We start from the raw sequence: 8,258 nt of genomic DNA on the forward strand, positions 1-8,258 counted from the left end.
ATGTTCTCTGGTCTAATTTCTAGGACATTCTTGCCAAGCGGCATTTGTCTAATCATGAGGCAAAGTCCCCAGCACTCCCAGTGCCTAGATGGTCTTTGGAGCAACTGGACAGAAGTGGCAGCCACAGAAGAGAGGCTATATGAGTATATGGATGGCAGTGGGTGTTGGGAGGTGGCCAACAGACAGACAGGAATGTGGCTACCTGCCGCCAGATACAACAGAAAAAATGCCTACAACTGTAAGTGACTCTTTGCCAGAAGCTGCTCTCAATAGGATGCCCCTTTGCTCAATACTGTAGCAAAGCTCTATTTTAATGAGCTTTGCTAGTGTTCCAATGAGTCACCCCCATGCTCTACTCATCTCCCGCTCAAGCACACCTTTCAAGTCTTTTAATCACACAACTTGCCTAACTTGGTAGCTCTTTCACAGATCAAAGAAGTAGAACTGTAGAATAGGTAATTAACAGATGAACAGATCTCTTCCCTAGCTTCAATAATCTCCCAAACTGTGTGAACAAGATAGCATTGTCAACCACAAATTGGCACTTGCCGTGGACACCTGCCATCTACTTCTACAAGGATTAAACCATGTCCTGCTGCAGCTGCTGACCTCCACCGCCTCCTGAAGGAGCTCAGGATGGAGGGCAGAAGTTAGACACTGTGCACTGGGAAAACTGGCAAGACAGGTCTTCAGATAGTTAGATATTCTTAGGAGTTGATCTTAGGGGTCCATTCTTATATCTATCTTAAATCTATAAAATCACTAAAATCCTTCACGGTGACGACTGTTTCTCATGACTAGCAGAAGTTTCACGAGAACAGCAGACACTTTCTTAAAAAAGAAAAAAAATAGCAAGCAGTGGGACAGATTCAGGAACAAGATGACACGTTGTGGAGCAGGGTGGGATAAAGGCAATACCTGCTTCCCCAGGTGCAGTCCCGTAGCAGACGCTGGGGAAGAATCCCTCTGTCTCCACACTCACTCTCCACTCTCTATCTTCCAGCTCCAACATGCAATACCTTCTCCCACGGCTGTCTCTGTGGCCCTTGTTCATATAAATTCTGCCAAGCCACTCTCCTGCAAGGAATCACTCAGTGGGTTCTCACAACCTACACCACAGGGTCCAGCCTTCACCAGATCCTGCCTGCCTGGCGGAGTCATTCACATTTCTTCCTGCTCACTTCTCTTGCCCGCAGCCACACTGGCAGCCCTTCTATCCCTCTATGGGCAGAGTTCTTTCCCATCCCAGAGTAACTTTCCTTTCTGTTCCCTCAATCAGGAAGGTTCTTCCTCTGGCCCTTTCCATGGCTAGCTGTGCCTCCATCTCCCAGGGCTCAGCTCACGTGACCTCCCTACATCAGATCAGATCAGATCAGATCAGTCACTCAGTCGTGTCCGACTCTTTGTGACCCCATGAATCGCAGCAGGCCAGGCCTCCCTGTCCAACACCAACTCCCGGAGTTCACCCAGACTCACATCCATCGAGTCACTGATGCCATCCAGCCATCTCATCCTCTGTCATCCCCTTCTCCTCCTGCCCCCAATCCCTCCCAGCATCAGAGTCTTTTCCAATGAGTCAACTCTTCGAATGAGGTGGCCAAAGTACTGGAGTTTCAGCTTTAGCATCATTCCTTCCAAAGAAATCCCAGGGCTGATCTCCTTCAGAATGGACAACTCTAATTCATCCATCTTCTCACAAGGGTCATTTTGTTTTTAACTCTTCTAAGGGCAAGGATCTTGCACATCTTGCTTATTATATCTCAGTGAATACATAACGGGCACTCTGATAAGTTTGTTTCATTCTAAGTTCAATGAATGAAAGAATTCTCACTTAGGAGGTGGGGCTAGCACAGGAGGAGAGGAACAAGCAGGACAATGTTGTGTTGAAGGCATTCTGAACCATTACCCCATCGTCACTCTTCATCCCTGGGATGGGGGCCTTCCCTCTGTCTCTCTGGTTGGCTCCAGGCCCTTTTCCTGTTATCTTATCCAGAAGAGGCAGCAGCAGCCAGTGCAGGCTTCAAGCATAGATGGAGCAGGTTCCAAGATGCCATGGCTTGAAGCTATTGGCAAGAGCTCTCTGACTCTAACATATCCATCCCACCTACTTGCCAGGCCATCTTTTGTTTGTTTTTTTTTTTTTAATTTAGATGTAGTTGAGATCATGCCTGAAATTCTTCTATTAGCATTACAAGTTTGCCTATCTGCTAAGACATTGCCTCCTAGGTCCTCTTTTTTTTTTTCCAAATGTAAACTGGGCAGAGTAACACAAAAAGTCATCCCAGATCGCTGCCATTAAACACACAGAGGCGGATCCTCCCTGGGACTGAAGCAGAACCAGGTGGCTTCCCTTTGCCAGATACAGAAAGTCCCAGGAGGCCACCACTCCTACCCTGACAAGGTAAAAAACCATCTTTTTTTAAAAAAAATAATATTTATTAACAAATAAAACAAATTAATATATTATTGTAATATCATTCGCTTTCCATGTAATTTATAGCGATTAGCTCTTGTTTATAGAACCCTTTTCTTTATTTTGGCAACACCAGGGTCAGGTGGGATCTAGTTCCCCGACCAGGGTTCGAACCAATGCTCCCTGCAGTGGAGGCATGGTGTCCTTACTACTGGACCGCCAAGTAAGTCCCACAAACTCAGCTTTACAAACAAAACGTTTGGAGCAAGTGGTGAAGAGAAACCAAGTGAAGCCCAAGGAAGCGCAGGGCCCTCTCAGCTTCCCATGAGACTGGCCTGCCGCACCACTCCGCTCCCCTCACGCGCCAGCCAGCCGCAGGCCCGGAGGGTTTAGCCTCATCTAACTTCTACTGCAAGCCTCCTCCTCCACAAACTTAAGAATAACAGGATTGGATCAGATAATAGCCCTGAACCTGTCCAACTTGCCTCACAGGGCAATTATGGAGATGGAATGTGATGAACGCTGTAATCTGCTCTGAGTTGTGCAAATATAAGCACTGACAAGGACTTGGGGAGTTCAGCCCCGGGCGGTTCCTCTCCCTACCTCTCAAATTATTCAGGAGTTTCCAACAAGAGAAAACCTCAGACTCCGGTGGACACAGCTCAGAACCAGCACAATGTATGGTGACGTTTTAGGTCTGACTACCAGGGCTTGAAGATGACGTTCTGAAAATCACTCTCTTTGAGTGGGAACACGATTCCCCGGCCCGCTCTTAGGATTCTCAGTGCTCCTTGCCCCACCCCAACTCCCACACAGGCACAACCCATACGCTCTCTCTTCCTCTGAGAGAGAGGGTCCAAAATCAGTCCTACTGACCTGAAGAAGCATCAGTCTTGAGCAGGAAGCCAGTCTCCATCGAGGTCAACCTACGACCCTGGGGTACACGGAGGTTCTGTCAGCATCTCTAGTGGGTACTACGGAAGTCTTCCGCAAACCGCGTTGGCGCTTGCGCAAATCACCCAGCTCGCTAACCAGGTGTTTTGACTTGGTAATGCAAATCCAGACCGTTAAACTCATCAAGTGTTTTCACTTAAACCTGAAATTTTTGCTATTGGTTTTCCTGCTTTCCTGGGCTTGGCTTTCAAGCCCCTAAAAGACTAAGGAGGCTTCCTAGATGGCTCAGTGGTAAAGAATCCGCCAGCAATGCAGGAGGCACGAATTCAATCCCTGGGTGGGGAAGACGAAGGAAATGGCAACCCACTCCAGTATCCTTGCTGGGAAATCCATGGACAGAGGTGTTTGGCTACAGTCCACCAGGTCGCAGAGTCGGACATGACAGCAACTGAGCATGCACACACGCAAAAGACTTTCTATTTATTAGCTTTCTATTTATTAATAAAAGCTCTCTATTTATTAGCTAAAGTTCTGTAAGAGTTGGTTTTTATTGTGGCTCATTAATTCTCTCCCGCAGCCTTGACCTAATCCAGGTCCCAGAGGTGTACTGCGTTCACATTTACTACAAGCAGCATAGCTAAAGCAGCTCACTGATCACTAAGAAAAATTAATGCTGAAGAAAAAATATCAGGTCATAAAAGAAGGACAAGAGTAGGCCCTTTTTACAGATGAAAAAAGCAGTTTAAAGACAGCTCCAGGGATCTGGCCAAAACCCCACCACTATATAGAAAACTAGCAGAGATGGTCCTAGAACCTGTGCCTCCCAGCCCCACATTATTCTTATTTTCACGGTACAGGGTGAGAAGGACTGCTTTGGCAAGATGACCCAAGGTGAAGACTGCACAGCTAGTGTATCACTTAGGATTAGGTTCAGTTGTCAAATAACAGAAAAAAAAATTATATATAATATATATATATATGTATATATGTATTGTATGGGTTTCCCTGGTGGCTCAGCTAGGAAAGAGTTTGCCTTCAATGCAGGAGACCCGGGTTCAATACCCAGGTTGAGAAGATCCCCTGGAGAAGGGAATGGCAACCCACTCCAGTATTCCTGCCTGGAGAACCCCATGGACAGAAGAGCCTGGTGGGCTACATTCCATGGGGTTGCAAAGACTTGGACATGATTGCATGACTAACACACACACACACACACACACACACACACACACACACTTCTACAAAAAAGAAATAAAAAGCCCAAGCCTAGCGTGGAGACTCAATAATATCACTGGGCCATCCAGGCTCCTTCCAGCTTCCCTACCCACCTTCCTTAGGGAGCATCCCCTGTCCTCATGTTGTCAGGATGACTTCCAGATTTTCAGCCATTATATCTATGTGTCAGGCAAGAAGGGATGAATTAAAAGAAATAGGCACTCAAACCAGCTTAGTTAGTCCACTCTAAAGAACTTTCCCCAAAATCCCCATTCCATGCCTTCTGTTTGCCCTTAACTGACTAGAACTGGGCTATAATTATGTCTAGCTTCAGAGGAGGTAGATATATTACCGCCCTGGATAAAACTCGGGTTCCGTGAGTAAGCAAGGAAAAAGCATTTTCATTAGTCAACTAGCAGTCTCCCTGATGGGAAGGATGGGCTCTGGGTGCCACCAGGGGCCAATCCTATTCTATCACATGGGAAAAATACAGAGGAAGCAGTCAAATCCCGTGGAAAATGCTCAGGCCTCATTTTACTTAATCACCTTCAGCCTTTCAAACACTGATCCCTCCCTCCTTACTGAGCCCCTACTTTTCCTTTGGCTTCGGGAAACCATATCCCAATTTCTTCTCAGTGTCCTTGGCTAGGTTCTCTTTCCCTCCTGATCTCTCACACTGGGCAGACCCAGGGCTCAGGCTTCAGGTGGCTTCTCAATCTAATCCTCTCCGTGGAGGTCTCATCCAGCCCCTGACTTTATATAACCTTTATATAATAAAGACTCCCCAGTTTTTATCTCTAGTTCTGCCCTTTATCTTCTAGTCTCTCTATCTGTGCCTGAAATCTCCCCTTAGGTTTCACAGCCCTCTCAATACTAACAGGTCAAAAGCCAAAGTCTGTATGCAGGCCCCTAAACTGATTTCTCCCCAATGTTCTCCACCTGCAGAATCACACCACCATTCACATGCTCAAGCCCAAAGCCTCAGTGTCATTCTTAACTTCTCCCACCCGAATGCCAGACCTTCAAAGTGCATCTAGCAACCTCTCGCCAAGTTCAGAGCCACATTCCTGGTCCAAGCCACCATCACACCATCTCTCAGCAGTGTACACAACTGCCTCTTAACTGGTTTCCCGACGTGTTAGTCAATTTTTTGTGTCCACTTGACTAGGTCACGGGGTATCCGCATCTTTGGTTACACAAGTTTTTGGGTGTGACTGTGAGGTTATTTCTGGGTGAGATTAACATTCGAGTCAACAGACTGAACACAGCAGATCTCCCTCCTCATTGTGAGTGGGCCTCATACAATTCACTGGAGACCTGAATAGAAGAAGAAAAACCTGAGCAGGAGAGAATCTGCTCTCTCAGCCTGTTTTCAGCCTGAATCTTTGGTCTTCTCTCAACTTTGGACTCGGACTTGGGATCTCCAGCTTGTGATTACAGATCATGGGGCTTCTCAGCTTCCATAACAATGTGACCCAATTCCAAACAAACAGACAAATAAATTCACTCATTCATTCACTCCTTCTATTGGTTCTTTTCCCCTGAAGAACCCAGACTCCTTCACTTCGCTTCATTCCTTCTCTCCTATAGTCAATTTTTCACACTGCAGCCAGAGTGAGATTTTTAAAACGTAAATCAGGTTCTGCTCTTTTGCTCAAAAGTAGCCAGTGGCTTATGGGATGTTCATTATCTTCTCTAGCTGCATCTCTGTTCTTTCCCTCACCCATGCTCCTACAGCTACACTGATCTGCTTGCTGTTTCTTACACACACCAAGCATATTCCTGCCACAAAGCCTTTATTCCTGCTGTTCCCCATTCCTACAGTGCTCTGCCCTCAGATCTTCACACTGCTCGTCTCCCCAGGTGACTCAGGTCTCTGCTCCTAAGCTGTCTCTTCCAGGAAGTCTTTCCTGCTGGCTGATCTTACCATTCTTCATTCTCTTACTCTGCCTTATTTTATTTTCATAACACATATCACTATATAATATGATGGTATCTATCGATTTACTTATTTGTCTTCTCCATGAGAATGTTTACTCTATGAAAGCAGGGATTTTGGTTTGTTCAACACTACTGTTGCAATGGATTGAATATTAATGTCTCCCCTGCCAAATTCACATGGGAAAGCCCTAATGCCCAATGTAATGGTATTAGGAGGTGAGACTTTTCAGAAGTAGAGGGGAGCAAAATTTGCTACCCTAAAATAACTCTTTGGCCTGTGGATTATTTTGAGCTAAAAACAATTAAAGCCCAAAAGACTTAGGAAGAAACTTTGACCTTCTTCCTAATAGCATCACCTGTAGATAGAGGACTTGTTCTAGGGAAGGAGCTACCACCACAGGTAACTGTAGTATGAACTAAGTGTGTAGACAGGGAAGAACCTAGCAAAGTCCATATGTCAAAATTCCTCTCTGGGTCCTATTGTCTCTGCAGGGCTCAGCAAATACCTGTTCACCAAACAGTTGCTTTTCCATCTCCATGTGAATTGCTTTCCTCCACTTTGAGTTCCTAGACCATTACCCACAACACCTTCTTTTGTCTTTAGCTGAAGACTGTACTTAAGGTGAGGGCTTCAACTATAGTGGCAAACTCCTTAGTTTTCCTGGACCTCACCCGTGTATAGACGATATTAAACTTTGATTTTCTCCTGTTCATCTGTCTCATGCCATTTAATTCTAAGACCAGCCAGAAGAACCTAGAAGGGTAGAAGAAACTTCCTTCTGCTCTGACAGAACTAGGTCATGAGGGGGAAGGTCTTGTGAATGACACTGGTGCCCTTAAGGAAGGGACCCCAGAGAGCTCTCTCACTCTCTTTCTGCCAGGCAAGGATATAACAAGAACGCAGCTCTGTGAACCAGAGCAGGCTTTCACTAGAACCTCATCACATTCATACCCTGATCTCAGACTACTAGCCTCCAAAGCTGTGAGAAATAAACGTTTGTTGTTTAAATACCCAGTTGATGGCAATTTGTTATAGAATCCCAAACTGAGTCATAGCACTCAATAAAAATTTGTTGATTGAGAGAGTGAATTCATAAGAGGAAAAAAAAAAAAAAGCTTTAGGAGACACTAACCATGATCGGACTGTAAGTTTTTCCTAGAGAGGCTTATATAGGGCTTTAGAACTTTATTCTTTAGCCTACGCCAAAATCCCAAGAGGCAGATGTATCAGGCTGGCCATAATCTAAAAAGAATCCTCTGATGAAAGACATAATATGCTCTACTTATGTTAATACTGATTCCTTCCGTCTTACAATAAGCCCTGCTAACTTTCAACAATATAATCCCTATCTAGCAGGTGATGGGAATTCTAGAAAGTGGGATGGAAAGGTTTTGCTTTCTCTTCCAAATGGCATCGAAAATATAAGCCAAGTATAAGCCCAAGAAACATGAGACAAAGTGTTATGTTCTAATCTATGTAGGCTGTTGCTAACCTTGAATTTTAGGAACTGACTGGGTTCCTGACATGAAACTCTCTGTAGCAGGAGGGGTAAGGAAAGCATGAGCTTTCTGACCAAGCTGTGCTTTTTGAACGGAGATTCAGGGTATGTGTAAGAAGGGTACAAATGTAGAGTAGGAATCAGTATGCACGTGGCAGAGTGAGAAGGCAATGCCAAAGAATGCTCAAATTAGTGCACAATTGCACTCATCTCACACGCTAGTAAATTAATGCTCAAAATTCTCCAAGCCAGGCTTCAGCAATATGTGAAACGTGAACTTCCTGATGTTCAAGCTG

This window comes from Bison bison, unplaced genomic scaffold, assembly GCF_000754665.1.
Source record: "Bison bison bison isolate TAMUID 2011002044 unplaced genomic scaffold, Bison_UMD1.0 scf7180017864134, whole genome shotgun sequence".
NCBI classification, from domain to species: Eukaryota; Metazoa; Chordata; class Mammalia; order Artiodactyla; family Bovidae; genus Bison; species Bison bison.